The following is a 16,466-nucleotide window of genomic DNA, read 5'->3' on the forward strand; positions in this document are numbered from 1 at the left end:
GCACAAGTGCCATTGTTGAGGAATTTCTTTGACAAGTCACATTTGGTTACATCTCAGTAAAATGCCAGATCAAATGCCTGCCAGTTTACTGTGCAAGTTAGATTCGAAACAATATTCTGGTTACTTTGAGGTAGGGTCAAACAAGGACAAGTTAGGGAAGATTATGCAGGACAGGCAAGGATCACACATTGAGAGCAAATCCCACACACTCAGTTCCCAAAAGGTGCACAGGCCAACTACACAGCTCTCCAAAGCCAGTCCTCTGTTCTGTGAGCCAGGTACTAGGTAGGCCCAGCTGGACAGACAAATCATCCATCATCTTGGTTCAGGACAAGGTGGGACAGGTGAGAAGAAAGGGTGAATTTCGTAGCTGAGCATTACACCACAGCATATGGCTGACCACTCACAAGACCTGAAGCTCTGTAACTCATTCACTGGTGGAGGAAATCCCGCAGAGCTCTGTGTTAGAGTCCTTGTTTCGTGCATGTGTCTGCAATGGGCACTGAGAAGTGCCCAAAGTGAGGCAGTCCAGCTGTGACAGAGTCAAGGAAGTATTCATGGAGAAGTAATGTTTTTTCAGAAAAAGGGGAAACTGTACTTCCCCGCTTGCCATGAGGCTATGAAAGGGATGGGGCTACCTCTGCCATAGTCCCTGCTCAGGATATCCCTTGAGCAGCCTTCTGTGGCTCCCAATGTCTCTTCCTTCATTTTACAGAGATATTTGACATTTGTTGTCCATGCCAATGCATTTTCCTCATTTTGTTCATGATATTTGTGAAATTGCCTCACAGGATTTTAGTGTATTCAGTCAGGATTTATGAACGGGCTCTTTCTGCTGCTAAAAATCTATGCTCAGTCACACTTTGATAACCAGCCACTTAGAAGGTTAAAATATAACTTCTGTCACATGGGTTTCCTCTCACTTTACTACAAAAAGAGTTTTCAGACAGGGCTGTATCACAACAGAGCCCTTCTTCCTGTTTGTCTGTCCTATGCCTTCATAAATCTCTGCTTGTGACATCATAATCTGTGGCTGTGGGAATCCTGCTGGTATCACAAACAGGGGATTACAACCTCAAAGTAGGAGCAAACAGAAAAAAGAGATTGGTTCTGTGAGAAACAAAACATCCTTAGGGAAGACGAATAGATCATTCTCTGAGACCTTTCAAGATCAGGCTTACCAATGTCCTGGAAACCTGAGACTGAATTCCAGATTTCTGTGTCTTAGTAACCTCACCTTCAGAGTCAAGAACCCACTGAAGACTCCCTTCATATCTACCCCACCCCTGCAACAACCCCCTCAAAAAATCCCCAAAACAACAAACAAACAAAAAAAAACCCAACCAAAAAAAAAAAAAAATGAACAAACCAACCAACCAAAAATCCCCAAAGCCTAAATAGGGATGCAAAGCCTTTTAGAACAAATTCTTAGGTAAAACATAGAAAAAGATCTCTTTTGTACTGAGTGTAAAAACATGTTCTTAGCAGACAGGCTAAACTAGCTAGAATCCACATGTATAAAATGAGTTTATAGAAAGGAATTTTAATTCAGCCTTTATCATCTGACAATTTAATAATTTTATTTTCTTGATTTCATCTTTGAAGGACATGCCACAAGATTTTGGCCATATCACTGTGGACACCTATGTGAAGGGTCCCCTATGGAAACTGCTGCAGGGCACTTACATCTGAGGAGTTCAGGGGCCCAGTGGGTCACAGACAGATGTCAGTGGTATCATGCATCCTACAGTTGCTTCAGTAAGAGGGTGGAGGAGAGCACCTCAAGGTGTTCGGTGTGGCCATGCTATGGCTGACTGGACCCCTGAGAGTCACTGCAGCTTTGGAGCTGATGCCAGGGCTCACGGGAGTACTGCAGCTAGAAAAGGAGAAAGGGTTTGGTGCTCCTCTTCATAATTTCCACACAGGGCTCTTCCAATATTTATCCTTTATTGCTAATCTATTCGAATAGAATTTGAAGGAAATGCAAGATCAGTAAAGGCATATGCAAATATAACTTTTTTCTTGTAGGTCATTGCCATAGAAACTATTGCTACAGGATCTAGAGAGACATGGCCAGATCATAAGGCCACAGAAATGAGGGTCTCAGCCTCTTGGGTCCAGTAACATTATTTCTTGTAAAGCTTTACTCCATTTTTTAGGCAAATTATTTATGTTCTTTTTCTTAGTTTTGCTACCTGCTAAATGGGAACACAAATTCCAATTGATCTCACTGGAGTCTTAGGAGGAAGCCTTATTTTGTGTGGACAGGCAATTTGAGAAGACAACACAAGTGCTTTTGGGAATCGCTTTTCAGTGAGGTTTAACCTCTCTTTCAGACTCAGGCCTATGGAGTCTTTGCATGACCACAGCCCAAGGACCTTCCCCAGCTTACAGCAATAACTGAGTGTCACCCAGCAGATCCTGACTCTTCACTAAGTGATGGATCTGAGTAAAGTCAGTCTACAAAACCTTGTGTCCTTTCCTACACCTTGTGCAATACCTCTGCACCAGGGCAGCATGTAGAGGAAGCAGGAAGGTCCCTGAGATTGCTCTTGAAGCCTTCTAGGCACAGATAGCGTGTTTAGTAAAATTAAAATGGTATTCCTCCAAATAAACCACTCTAGTGAGGATGTTGTTTCTCAGTGAACAACCTTTGACCACTCAAAAGCAGTCTTTTGTAGCCTAAAGCAGTCTTTCCCCCATTCTTCCTGCCTTATGTTCTTGAAGCTTCTCTTGTGCTGGCAGCAGCAATTGCAGAGCCTCACGACACACAAAACTCATTTTCTTTTTCCTCTATGTTTTTCAGACAAATCAGCTTATTCATATGGTTGATGATATGACAGTTAGTCCTGAGGGAAGGGACTTTGTGGTCAGAGCACAGGGGAAGAGCTGTTGCATTTGGCAGCATTTGGCAGAAGCCCACATTCAGACTGGGCTAAACGGTTTGGGAAATTGTTCCCTCAGTGACCTATTTTGTCGCCACTCTCTTGCTTTCTTTTACCATAAGCCTCATTCCTCTGGGTCAGTACTGAAGGACTCCATTTCATTACCATTGCTTCCCAAATTTTCCTGGGCAGGTGAACATCCAGGTAATGTGGAAGTCTATATTAGATCTTGAGAGAGTACTGGAGTGGATGGTACTTGGGAAGGCTGAAATGGTTGTTGAAAGATATTTGCTGGCTGGTTTCTAGGAGACAGCATGACTCATTGCATCTTTCCTTGTAGTCTGTGCCTCTCAACCATTTATCAACTAACACACTTGATCAAGACTGATAAAAAATCTTTTAGAAAAATTATAGAGAGCTGCACTATAGAATGGGAACATTAAAGCATGGAAATAAAATGATTGCTGAAGATAAGGTCTGTTCTACTATCATTGAAGAATGTAGGCTTGCATTCATCCCAAAGGATTTACTGGTGGAACTCCCACTAGTACAAGTAATAAATGCATGCATAAATCCCTTTGTATCTTGACAATTTTCCCCTAGCCATGCTTTGACCAAACTTCACAGTCAGCAGTCTTTCTGTGTTTGGGGGTGTGTGTTAAAATTATTATTGCCATTATTTCATTTAGCACTGCCTAAATATATCAAAGCTAGGAAAGATTCTTAATTTTAGTTGAAAAGCATAATTTACACCATCTATAAGAATAATAAATAACAGTAGTTGCAATAATAACAGTAATGGTCCAGAACATGATTTTAGAATCACAAAAAAAAGCAGATGAGGTGCAATAATCATAAATAAGTAATAGCTGGCAATTAACACATTGCATTTCAAGCTCTGAAAGGAAAAATGACACTAGGGTGATAAGGCTGTTTTCTGCAGTTCATTTCGAATAAAGGTGTAAATGGCATACATGACATTTCATCACTGAATATGCCCAGAGATTAGAATGAAGGAAGGAAGGCAGAGCCATCATATGTAGGTTACCCAGGAAAGTTCAGGTACTGCTGTAGAATGTACAGATTTGGTCTTATAAAAACAGTCCTGTGAATGCCTTTTCTGACAAGCAGGAATATGTTGTCAAACATTTGATTCATCAAATGTTATCTTCACTGTACAAGAAAAGTATTCTAAGCCCTGACAAAGCCCAGGAAGCAAAAAATGAAGTAAAAAAGAACAAGTTTGCTAAGCATCCAAAACAAATCAATAAAAATGACCACTGAAAATGACAAAATTCCTTTTTATGAAAATACAGGGCTTCCATTTTGAAGTTGATGAGGCAAAAGGCTCTGTTCATGTTGAATTTTAAAACACAAAGCTGAAGAAAGCAGATGACATTTTACACAGTGTGTACCTGCTTTAGAACTGTAAACCTAGTTTTAAGTGGTTTAGATGCCTATAAAAGACATGTTCAGGATGGCGATGCTAAAAGTCAGGGATGTGCACCAGAGAGAGCAATTTCAGAGCACATAGATCTTCTCCTGAACCCAGGTGGAATCCGTGCAAGGGGGAGGTTGTATGAATGAAAAAAATCAAGAACAAAACTCTGGCTGTGGTTAATGCCTCTGGCAGCCTGCTGCACCTCAAGTGCACCAGCAGCTGCTCTCTTTGTGCATCAGGGCTCAACACTGTGGTGCTGCTAAACAAACTGGAACTGGAGACTGCTTCCTCCTGACCATGGGCTCTGCTGTGCTGCAGACAGGCAGCTGGCTCTGAAAAGGAGCAGCCACCCACGCAGGGCAGCCTGACAGAGAGCTGAGAGCACCAGCAGCCTGGTTCAACCCATGCACTTGGACGTGTCACCTGTGACTCATGGTGAAGTTTGGCATTCTTCCCCAAATGGTTTTTTTTTATTCGCTAGAAAGGCTGGAGAGTTAAATGCTTTATCTAGCTCAAAACCTTAGTTTCGTTTTGGTAGAATTTCTACATGCATGTGCACAAAGGGTACACTAAAGTATCTTAAAAATATGTATTCCATTAACCAGAAGAAATTAGTATTCTGATTAACTACACAGCCTTCCTAAGTGCTTCTGGCATTCTACTAGGAAGTCTACATTTACCTCAGGTATTTCAAGTTTCAATTATTTAAAAATATACATAATCCTTTTTTATGGCTGTACCTTAAATTCCTGTGCATCTCTATCAAGACTATTATTTGCTACAGAAAAAAATACACAGAAGTGGGGGAAAATATGCTGGCGCCCAAGTGATTTGTTCTCCACCAGCATGTGGGAGAAACAGGTTCTCTTCCAACCCTCTTGTTCCCCAGGCTGTCATGGGCACTGAGTGCTGCAGAGATAGCAGCAGCAGCTTCTCCAGCTGATTAACCAGAGACAGTGACAGACTTTAGCAAGAGTGCTACCCAGCACTCCAGAGCCAAAGGAATAGTTGCCTCAAAATAGAAGCAGATGGATCTGCGCAAAACGATGGGACTTTGGAATTCAAAAAAGTGTGTTAGTGGTGAGGGAAAGAGGGAATTGTGTATCTCATTTTAAAAGGAATATGTACACTCTGTCTCTTACTATCTTTTCCAACAAGAAGATAAGGAGGTCAGGCTGCACTGAAATACAACGAACTGTGGTAAACCATGATTTTAAAATATGTTGAAACTTTTAATAGTAACAATAAAAGATATTTACAAAAATACCGTGTATAGATAATTTATACAGGGCTAATTATCCTGGTAATAAATATAAATAGAAACAAACACAGGTGTTTCTTCATACATTGGACAAGTCAAGTGAACTATGTGGAAAACAGAGAAATGTCCTATTTTACAAATAAGGTCCACGTGTGGACCCGAATTTGAAATTTTTCATTGGGATTTCCTGAGTCTGAGATATATTTGCTGGTGTAAGGATCAAACTCAAAAGTCAGTAGGCCTGAGTCTCCAGTGGTTCTGTACACGAGGCTAACTTCTTGGACCTCAGTGAAATTGCTCTAGATCTGTACTCTGGTAACTGAAAATAAAATTATCTTCAAAGGATAACTTCCTGTCAATTTATTGATCTGATTCCAACACAGCAAATCTGCATCCTAAGTGCATGTTGCAGTGCTTTAGGATTGCTTTATACTGCTCTGAGAGGAAGTTACTTGTTTTCCCACTATATCACAAATATTCCATAGTGTCCTCCAAAACACTGAAAATTACACTTATGGTAGAATTCAGCTCATCTTTGGCTACAGACTTCTAAAGATTCCGCTGTATTAGAAAATTACATGGGACTGGACCCGCCCTCCAATCTCTGGGCTTCACCCTGGGCTAACTTTTTCGCATCCACATGATTAAACTCTGCTGTAAAGCAGCCTGACCGCATTTAACATGCTTATTGAGGATGTGTCAGGCCCATGCTGAGCCCCAAACTGTGTGTGGGCACTGTCTGGGAGAGTGCTGGGCTGCTGCTGACGGTGCGCACAATTTGACCATATGGATGGTCATGCACTGGCGCACAGGGCCGTGCAATTGCCTGGCTCAGTTTAGTAGTGTAAAAATGATCTTAGTGTCTAAGCCTGTCTGCTGCCTCTTAAATGCCCTTTCTAGAAAAATTGACACCTAGAGATGCCCGTTTCTGTTCACTGAGTTTGGAAAAAATCTAAAGTGACTCATTCAGAAGCAGACTTTGACTTTCTCATGCCTAAAGTGAAGTGTCTGCTAACCAGAGTGTTTCGGGGACACCATGTATGTACATAAATGACGAAAGAAAAAGGTCAGATTTCTTACTGCGTGTGCCTGGACATATGTGGTAAAGCTGAATCTCTGAGTAAAGAAATAAAGAGTGAAAATAAGGCAGTCTCTGACACATGCAGATCGATGAAGAAGTAAGCACTCACTGAGACAGGCCAGATGCTGACACCATGCTTTTCTCCTGTCTGCTCTGTAAGCAGTATAAACAGCAATAGACATTGTATCATTTAAAATTGCCTCATCGAATGTAATGCTGATTTTAGACTGTTTTGAACCTCCTAGCTACCAAGGAGCAGAGAATATTTACTCTCATCTTAAAAGATTTTACCTGGCGAGACAGAGCAAACAGCAGTCAATACCATTAGGGTGAGCAAGACGCTTCTGCACTCCCAGCAATTCTTCAGGGCACAGTCCCTGCAGAGCCCTGAGGGATCTCAGACTAAAGTGGAAAAGCAGAGTAATGGGCATGTCAGTGCAGAGTGATTCATCATCAGTCAAGTTAAAGTTTGGGGGACATACGGACACTTACCCTAATGTAAGGGGAGTAAGCTCCCAGTTACTGCCCTTGTTACCTAATGCTTGACATGGCCTCAGTGCTCAGTTAGATTTGGCAAAGACCCAGAGAGAGATGCTGATATCCAAGGTTGCAGTTGCTGATTCTTTGAGTGTCCCTTGACGCATCTGATTAAAGCAAATGATCAATACGAAACTTTGAGAAAAACTAGTGTGGGGATGTTACGGATGACAGCCCATGAATAAATAACTCTGATAATGGCATTTGTCTTACTATAAAGCTCATTCATAATTTAGCAAGAATAATGCCCATTAAAGAACACCTAGAATGATCACTGACAAAATAAAGAGTTAATTGGTTTCTGTCTTCTGGGAACTCTCATAATAAGCTCAGTATGGAAAACTGGCTATGAACTCTATATAGTGATTATAAAAGTATCTACTCTCCAGGTTACCTCCTCCTCATTTATTCTTTCTGCAGCACTTTTTGGACATCTGCTTTTGATATATGTTCTCTAAGTTGGAAAGGAAAAATGGTGAGAGAGGTCCTATCTCTTTTTCACAAAAATAAGGAAGAATTTGACCCAATCACCACTGAAGTCATCAGAAACTGATTTGGGTCCCAAAGTAAATATCATGGGAACCTTAAAGTAAATATTGCTCCTTATTAAGCAAATAAGTGTTGCTGTATGCTAAATTTAGAGGAAGAAATAACCCAGTTATGTCAGAGGAGTTATGTACTTTAATAAAATGTAGCTTGAATATTCATACCGTACAGCCTTGTAATGCCTATAAAATGTTTCCTGCCCCACTACCACAAAAACAGTTTGCAGATGTCTTTTAAGCTAGAAATACTGTCTGTCTAAGGCAGGGGGAGAATGCCAATACCAGAGCCCTGCTCCTCCAAAATACAAGTGGTTTGTATTTTCACATAAGGATTGCGCATATGCACTGGCACATCTGTTCCCTACGCAGTCCCACAGCCTGGAATGGATAACGCTGACTTTGGGGATTAATGTCAGCCTCACTTGAGCAAAGTGCCTCACTTCAGGCACAGCAGAACTCTTGTACTCTAACAGTCCTTGCAGCACTCAGACAGGATACACTTTTCTGGACGTTGTGTCAAAATGCAAAGTACCATCCCATCCTGGCCTCCCTGGGTGATCACCTGTTTCTATTTAATGTCTTCTACTTAACAAATATAATATGATGATGATGGAGCCAGAGTGTTTCAGAAGCATCCTGGAACAATACTCCATGTGGAAAATTACAGTGTCCCATAGTGCTTCACATCTACCCCAACTATATTAAACACTACATAAAACAATCTGAATTCCAGACATTCTCTCTAGATATTGTAAGTATGCTATGCCAGTATTTATGAGATCAAAAACATGCCAAGGTTTTAAATCCATGATTCTGAATAGAAACTTTGTGTTTCACACAAGACTGAGCTCTCAGCATATTGCTCTCCTCCCCTCAACATGCCACAGCTTCAGCTTTGAATGTGACCAAAAATGTCACCCTGTCACTTCTCTTGAATCAAAAGACAGAAAAGCAGGAGGGTTTATCACAGTGTACTCCAGAGGACCACTTTTAGAGACCAAGCAGTTCAGGTATTGACATCCAGCGACTCCCTTCAATTCATCTGATGCCTCTGCATCCAGACATGGCAGTGCCTCTTCTGACTCTTGGCTGTGTTGGTCAACATCAGGAAACAGCCATTGCTAATTGGCACTTGGTAAACAATCAGGGCTGTAAGAGAAATGGTTTCACAGGCCTGAAGGGAGAGGCAAGGGAGATGTGTGAGAGGGCAGGGAGGCAGCCAGATCCCCTCAGGCTCACAGGCAGCAAGGTTTGCCATCATCTCCAGCCACACACAGGATTTGCACCACAAGTCCCTTGCATTGCCATCCCAGCCATTGCTGAAATTTCTCCCTTCCCTTCCAGGCCATTTCAGTCTCACTTACCTGCTTAAGTCTGTAGGAGTGCCAAGAGCAGGGGGCTGAGGTACCAGGATAGATGGATGGAGCAAAAGAGGAGTCAGAGCCAAGGGTGAAAGCTGTTTGTCCTCAATGGAAAAGTGTTCCCATGGTTCTGTCCCACTGGACAGAGGTACCCCAGGACAGGAAACCACCTGGCACAATGTGAGGGGAACCATCATGAGGCAACTGCTTTGCACACACACATGCACACACACACACCCACAGACAAAGGTAGCTGTTCTGGGGGGAAATGATGCAGGTTGGAGTCCCTTGAGCTCAGAGAGTTTCACCTCAGGCCAAGGGTCTATTCGATCTGGGCAGTTTTGTGGTGATTTTTCTTTTCCCCAGGAGCGGATGAGGGTTTCCTGGAATAACACATGTGCACTTCCATGTGCTAAATTGCACTTTTCTCTCATGGCTGTTCAGAGTGAATTGTGGAGGGCTGAAGCATGCTAATGTGGAGAGCTTGCACTGTATGTACTACATAAGCCATTCCAGGGAGATTTTAGTCTCCAAGGATAGCAGCCCAACATACTTAATGAACACTGTTACTTTCTATTATTTCCTGTAAGAGAAAGTGGAGAGAGATGATTCACTAAGGAAATCTGCATAATTAGGGTCCATCATTTCCTACAGATGGGAACATCACAGGCAAAGCAGAACACTTCCCCCTATCCTTTTAGCAATTCTTCTCAAGTAGCTGCTAGCTTCTCCACCTCTGGGAAGGGAAAATGAAGAGCTAATGCTGAAGAAATCTTCACCAGGAGAACTGCTTCCCCCTTGCTGCAACTGTTACTTCTCCCCAGCTTTCTAACTCCACATCTTTTCTACTTAGGAAATGTGCAGTTCAATTTTATTTTCTCTTATGATGCTTGGCTTTATGTCAATTTATAAATCACATACTAACCACAAACTGAATTTTGGTCTGGCAGCTCAGGAACAGCATGTTGGTGTGGTGAGGCCTGGTCTTTGCCAGGATCTGCCCAATGCCATGGGAATGGCACAGACTTCTATCAGATCAGTCCTTGAAGAAGAGCAGTCTTAAATCCCTGCTTTGGCCAGCTTCATATTTGCTCTGCCTCTGTCCCAGCAGACAGGGTGACCCTGTGTGAGGTTTACATGCGAGGGATTATTCAGCCAGTGGTCACCAAGTGGGGAGGAGAGAGGGAAGGGGGATGCTGAATAGTTCAAAATGGTGAGAAATGTGGAATCACAATTTTTTTTATTTTGTATTACCTTACAAGAAATGAGTGGCACACATTTCTTAACACTTAAAATAATTTCTAGATAGTGCCGTAGTATGAGGTAAAATTCACTGCTACCAACAGTGTAGATCCCACTCTACTCCACTAGCTCTTCTTCAGGGCTAGCTGTGGCATAGATTTGGACAGTCCTCCCCTCCCTTTCCAGGGCTGGTTTAACTCACTACTTGGGCAGAAAACTAATTGAAAGAGGGTGAAGAAAGGACAGGAGAGGACTAGGAGAGGGTTAGATTTCTGCTGGCTCAGTGAGTTAAAGCAGCCCAGGAACACATCTGGAAAATGACACAGCAAGTGTAAAGGAGAAAGCAGGGCCATAGGGCAAGAAACAGGGTAGGGGAAGAAATCAGAGGGAAGATCAGTATTTCAATAGCAGCCAATTCTTTTACAGTCTAGATTGCTCTTAGAACAGAACTCTTTGTATCAGCATGAAGGTAAAAAATACCAGTCTAGGACAGCTGTAAGTTAGGCATCATCAGAGTGGGTTTGCTTTTAAAACCACTTCAATGGAAAAATCACCTATATACAAAGGTTGGTGGGGGCAGACACAAAATGTGCAAATCAGGCCTGAGTTTACCTTCATTCAGAAGCTCTGAGCAACATCAGAGCTGGAATGTCATGCTTGAGGATGTCTGCTGACCTGTTCTACTTCAAAACTTTTCTCAAGCTTTTTTTTCAGTTGGGTGTTTGCATTTGTGTCTTATTCTCTTATTCTGCAATTCTTATTCTTATTCTGCAAACCGATAGGAGAGGCTTAAAACCTGGATATCTTTAATATAGTATTTTAGTTTTTGATGTGTTTAAAAAAGAAATTTTATAACAAGTGAACAACATATAACTCTTCAAAAGAAAATCCTCAGAATATTACACTATGTAGCGTTGATCAAATTAGGGTATCAAACAGATTTTCTAAAAAGTGTTCTTGTGTCAACAGATTATCATAATCTCAATTTTCTGGTAAAACACATGGACTATATACTTTTCAGTTTGCTTTTCTTTTTTATTTCTTTTGTTTTCTAATTTATGAAATTATCGTATTTCCAGTGTTAATCCCCTTTTCTTAGTAGCTCAATACATTATCTACACATTCATTTTTCACAGCTCTGAACTGAAGTCCAGCAGAAGTGGGAAGTTTCATGGATCCAGTGAGAAAGCCTTTCCTTGTAGGGCCCTAAGAATTAAGAGTCTGGATAGGTTTTGTATACAGTCATAAGCACGTCATTTTTTTGTGCTAACTTTCAAAAGGTAGAAATCAGCCCCTCTGCCTTCCACATTTTAAAATGAGGATCATTACCCTCAGCTCCACAGTAGCTGGAAACTTTAAAGTTACATCTAAAACCTGTATTGTATCTAAAGACGGAATGAAATGTTTTGTGCTTTTTTTTTCTTCCCGTACTGTTAATACTGCTACTGCTTTGTAGATCAATAGTTGCTTTTCCTAGACAATAGCATACTTCATAAATCAGGGGGGGCCTTTTGGGCAATAATAAAAAAGCCATTTTTGTGCTGCGATTAGCTTATTATAAAGTATTCATCAGCACACCTCTTTGGGGAGGAGCAGATTGTGAACAGGGCTAACAAATGGCAGCCTGCCGCTCACAGAGACCACAGACCTCACTGATTTGCCCAAAAAGCAACTGCCTGAGGTTTCTTATCTCTTCTAAAGTTTCACACTAAACCGAAGACCTCTACAAGAACTTCCTGTCCCCTTGTAAAAGCCCCGCACCTAAAAACTGCTGGAAACTTGTGACCTTCAAAGGTGAGATCTGAATATCAGCTCTCCCCTTGTGCCACTTTGCAATACAAAGGAACCTCTGAGCTTTAATTGTCAGACAAAAGACTCTCTTTTAGCCTACACAGTCCCTTTAATTAGGGTCTGCATGTGTATACATCAGTGACCTTTAATGGCAGGCCATTAGCACCTTTAAACATTACACCCTGATTGGTTTAGAGTCTGTGTGCAGAGAATGTTTTCGGTATTAAAGGTCTCTTTAATCTAAGGGAAAGGATAATAAGATCCATTGCTTAGAAACAAAAGTCTGCGGAATTTTGTACCTGCTTGTTCTACATTGAAGACACCTTGCCACTGACAAACCTTCCCCAGGTGTGGTCTCACTTGGAATTTAAAGCCCCTTAGTGTTGACAAAATGAAACCAGTAAAGAGTGGTAAACAGCAGGAAAGGAGTGTAAAGCGTAGAGGGGTATTACACATCTGGCCACAGAGCTGTTTATGACTCGGTTAACAGAGCTCAGCTGAATCACTGTAACCGGCTCTCCCCTGGGGCTCCATTACAGTCCTTGGGGCTGGATTCTTTCTCCAACCCTTAGCCCAGTGTTACCACCATCAGCCTTTGTGGTGCTACAGACTGAACTAAGCAAATGAAATAATTTGGGGGGCGGGGGGGAAGGGAGGAAAGACAATGAAGCCTAGCCCCCAGCCTAGCCTTCTTCTAAGTTGGACCAAACTAGATTAATTAATTGATCTGCTTCGTGGCAAGACCTCCTCAACCACTGAACCCACAGAAGAAGGAAGAGTGCTTTGTGGTTCAGGGTAAGGCATCACTGCTGCGGGGTAGTGCCACAGTATTGCTGCCAAGCATTTAGCTTTTGTCTTTTATATGTTGTTTTGCAAGGTGAAGTAGTCAAAACATTGAAATTATCGGCTTAGTTATATGGAAAAACTGCAGACCAAAACCCAGTAGAAATCTGGAAGGTTAACCTCAGTTCTCTGGCCAGGTCTCCTGCTAGAGGATTTTCATCACCTGCAGCTTTCCAATAGGAAACCCCTTCCCCTCTAGGAAGCATTATCCTCTATGGTCCTGGTGACCATGTCTGTTACGGTGATACTTTTTCAGGCCTTCGACTAGGAAATAGTTTATGTTCTTTTTAAAAGAAAATAATCTGAAACAAAAAAGGGTGTGAATTAGTTCTACAAAGCCATAATAGCAAGCTTACTCCCAGAAACAAATTTACCACGTTAAAATATAGTACTTTCCATTATGTTTATATGTGGTCCCCTTCTAATTCACCCAATGATTTTCATTATAACTTCCCCACTCCTTTGCACCCTTTCAGGACAGGTCTATCTGGTCACCTTCTGCTCTCTAACACTCTAACGTCCCAGAGATTGTCATTTTCCATTTCATATTCTGGACAGAAGCACATTTTTCACCTCCACAGGCAACCCAGGGATGGGGACTCTGGGATCCCACCTATACCTTTACCTTCCTGATAGCTGTGAATCTCTATCCCTTCAGAGCACCTATAAAGACTTTCAAACTCTCTGCTTACAAGGAAAGCAAAGGCCTAGTGAGTCGGGGAAACAAGGGCAAGCCTTAAAACATGGAATTTGCTAAACCTACTGCATTCCAGGTAGATGCCAGAAGTCCATGGACAAGGACTTAGAGGAGTTCTGAGGTGGGTAGGAGACACTAATCATTATTTCAGTGCTGAAGGTGCCACCACCACTTTCAAACAGCAAGCTGGTACAGATTGCAAAGGCATAATCTCAAATCATATTTTGCTGCTGATACCTGACCTGGGGGAAACTGGGAAAAACAGTGTGTGGATCCTCAGGAACCAGGACTCAGCCAGCCAGCAGTCAGTTTTGCATCCTGATCCTGCACAACCAGTAGATGCTCCTTCCTGCCAACACACAAACAGCTGGAACCACTTAGATTATTGTTGTCGGATGTGAGAAAATGTTCCTTTACCTTCCTTCAGCTTCTTATTTTCTTTTCCACTGGTCTCCTCCTCACATAGAAGCTGTTGGCCAAATCTGCATACAAAGCTCTCTTCCCTTCTCCCAGACTTGTTATCTGGCTTAGGCAGACACCCAAGCCCCTTCAGACTTCAAAGTTTTCAGCGTTCATGCCAAGAACCAGCCATGTTTCGTTCACTCCTTCTCCTCTCAACCTCCCCCTGACATCTCCAGGCTGTAAAACTCCAAAACAGAGTTTTCAGCTATCCAGAGATCAACTGTTTATCATAGCAATACCCACCAGGGTTCCTGGAGGAGTCACAGCGATGAGACTGAGCATTCCATAAGCACTGGAGAGAGCAAACATAGGCCTTCTCTTTGAGAGAATGCCCATGTGATGCTGACCCTTCCCCTGCCAAAGCCCAAAATAACTTGTTTAGGAGAGTAAAAACACAGTTAGTCATCACTCCCTGCAGATAAGCACTTGTAATCTGACAGCGCTGGGTCATGTTTGCTGGGGAGATAAGTTGGAGGCTGAGGCACAGGAAGTGCTTTGGCCAAACAATGTTTGTGGGGATGCCTGGCCTGTCCCCAGTTCCTGAATTAGCAACATCCTTTTTCAGCTCTGCAAGAGGTCTAGTGGCACCAGTCTAAGCAAAGCAAGGAAAATCTTTGTAAAGAGATCCTTTTGCCACACTGACCTAGAGCATGGCATTTATAAGAGGAATTATCTGTGGTCCTGTGCAACCAATCTCCTGCATGGTTCTAGTACTGTCAGCCTGCCTACACCACCTCCAGTAAAGATCCGTGACCACTTGGAAACTCTTTCCTCTTTTTCTCTCATGCAAGAGCATCATTCACAAAGCAGTGTGCATCCCACACTGTGAAATGTCGGGGGCCTCAGGGTGTCTCTCCAGAACACCAGCTGTTATGGCAGAAAAGAACTCCCAGACATCAAGCCTTCAAATAAATATTTGTGAGTATGAAAAAAAGGAAATGGTGGGGAGATCAAGAATTTGACTCACAGGCTACTGAAAGAGAACAGGAAAATATCTGCTTCTTACATTTCCTTCTTACCTTCCAGAGTTGGCAACTCAAATCATGTTGGTGATTACAGCCACTGAACACCTTGCTAACCTGGAGCCAAATAGGAACAATGTCCAGCAAGGACTTCTAGACTCCCAACATCACAACTCGTATAGTCCAGAAAGATCTGATGGGGTTTCACCACAGATAAGGGCAAAGCTTAGAGAGAAACCACAGCTCTTTGGATTTTCATTAGCTGAGTTCATTCAGCTGACACAGTAAAGCACAATCAGGGGGATATAGAAGTCCAAAAGGATGCTCTGCACCCAATTAAAGGGTCATATTGCAGCTTAAAAAAATAATGTATTTTACACTGTGTGGTGAAGAAAGTAGTTCTACCTTCAAAAAATAATATGCACTCGATGACAATCCCTTGAGATCATTTCAGCCATATACAATGCCACACTACACCACTGGAGAGACCACAGCTTCTCTGTGGCAGGCAGGGACAATAGCAGTCTCCTGCTATCTCATTTCTAACCAAGTTCAAAGAAGTGCTCTTTTACCATTCAAGGTGCTTGCAGCAGCTGAAGAGGGTTTTCCTCTCCATGCATTCACCACTGAAACATCCCAAGGCCAACCAGTTGGAACTAGTGCTAGTCTGCTTTCTGAGCGAAATTGTACCCACCTCTCTTTGCTCTTGAATGGGCATTTAAATTCTTCTTTCAGTATTTGTGCTACAGCTATATTTTAAAGCTCTGCTCAAATATTCATTGTCTGGTTTTGTTCTAGATAAAAGTGCTAAAGGACTTTGTGATTCAGAAGGGTTTTGTTCATTTCACTGTCTACAGAAATCAACTGATGAAGGGGGTTTCCATGCAGTGGCCTGTTCATCTGTGGCAGACCGACCAAATGTACTTGGATTGCTGGCAAAAAAAGGAGTTCACCTACAGCAGCCACAAATTTCACATGGGGAAAGGTCAATAATTAAAAATTAATTGATTAACAAGGGAGTTAGAATAGCAAAAGACATCCACAACCATTAACAATGTGTGCCAAGATCTTTATAATTTATTGGCTGTTTTTGACAGGCAAAAACACTCCCTTTTTTATTATGACTTCTCACATTTTGTAATTGAAATTGTGGCTTTCAAAAAGTTTACGCCAGCCAGTCTGTGGGGCTTTGGCCTCAACTCCATACATAAAGGAGCTCTTCTTAACCATGATGCCCATCAACAGTGTCAGAGACTGTAAGGAGAATTTCTCTGCTAGATGCAAATGTGACTGTTATCCCGGTTATCCTTAATATTTGGTATCTGGTTAGTGTATCTAGTTTTTATGGAAGCCTGGCG

The 16,466-nt window shown here is 42.2% G+C and overlaps 1 long non-coding RNA gene across 1 annotated transcript; it reads right to left on the bottom strand.

Annotated features, from left to right (window-relative positions):
- Positions 1-5,600: 5,600 nt before the first annotated feature.
- On the bottom strand, positions 5,601-14,463 carry LOC138106245 (uncharacterized). Its single transcript, XR_011148949.1, has 4 exons — positions 14,390-14,463; positions 13,927-14,033; positions 9,115-9,281; positions 5,601-7,312 (listed from the first exon to the last, which is right to left on the bottom strand). It is a non-coding gene; the product is annotated as an uncharacterized lncRNA (long non-coding RNA).
- Positions 14,464-16,466: the final 2,003 nt, after the last annotated feature.

Source organism: Aphelocoma coerulescens, chromosome 2, assembly GCF_041296385.1.
Source record: "Aphelocoma coerulescens isolate FSJ_1873_10779 chromosome 2, UR_Acoe_1.0, whole genome shotgun sequence".
Classification (NCBI taxonomy): domain Eukaryota; kingdom Metazoa; phylum Chordata; class Aves; order Passeriformes; family Corvidae; genus Aphelocoma; species Aphelocoma coerulescens.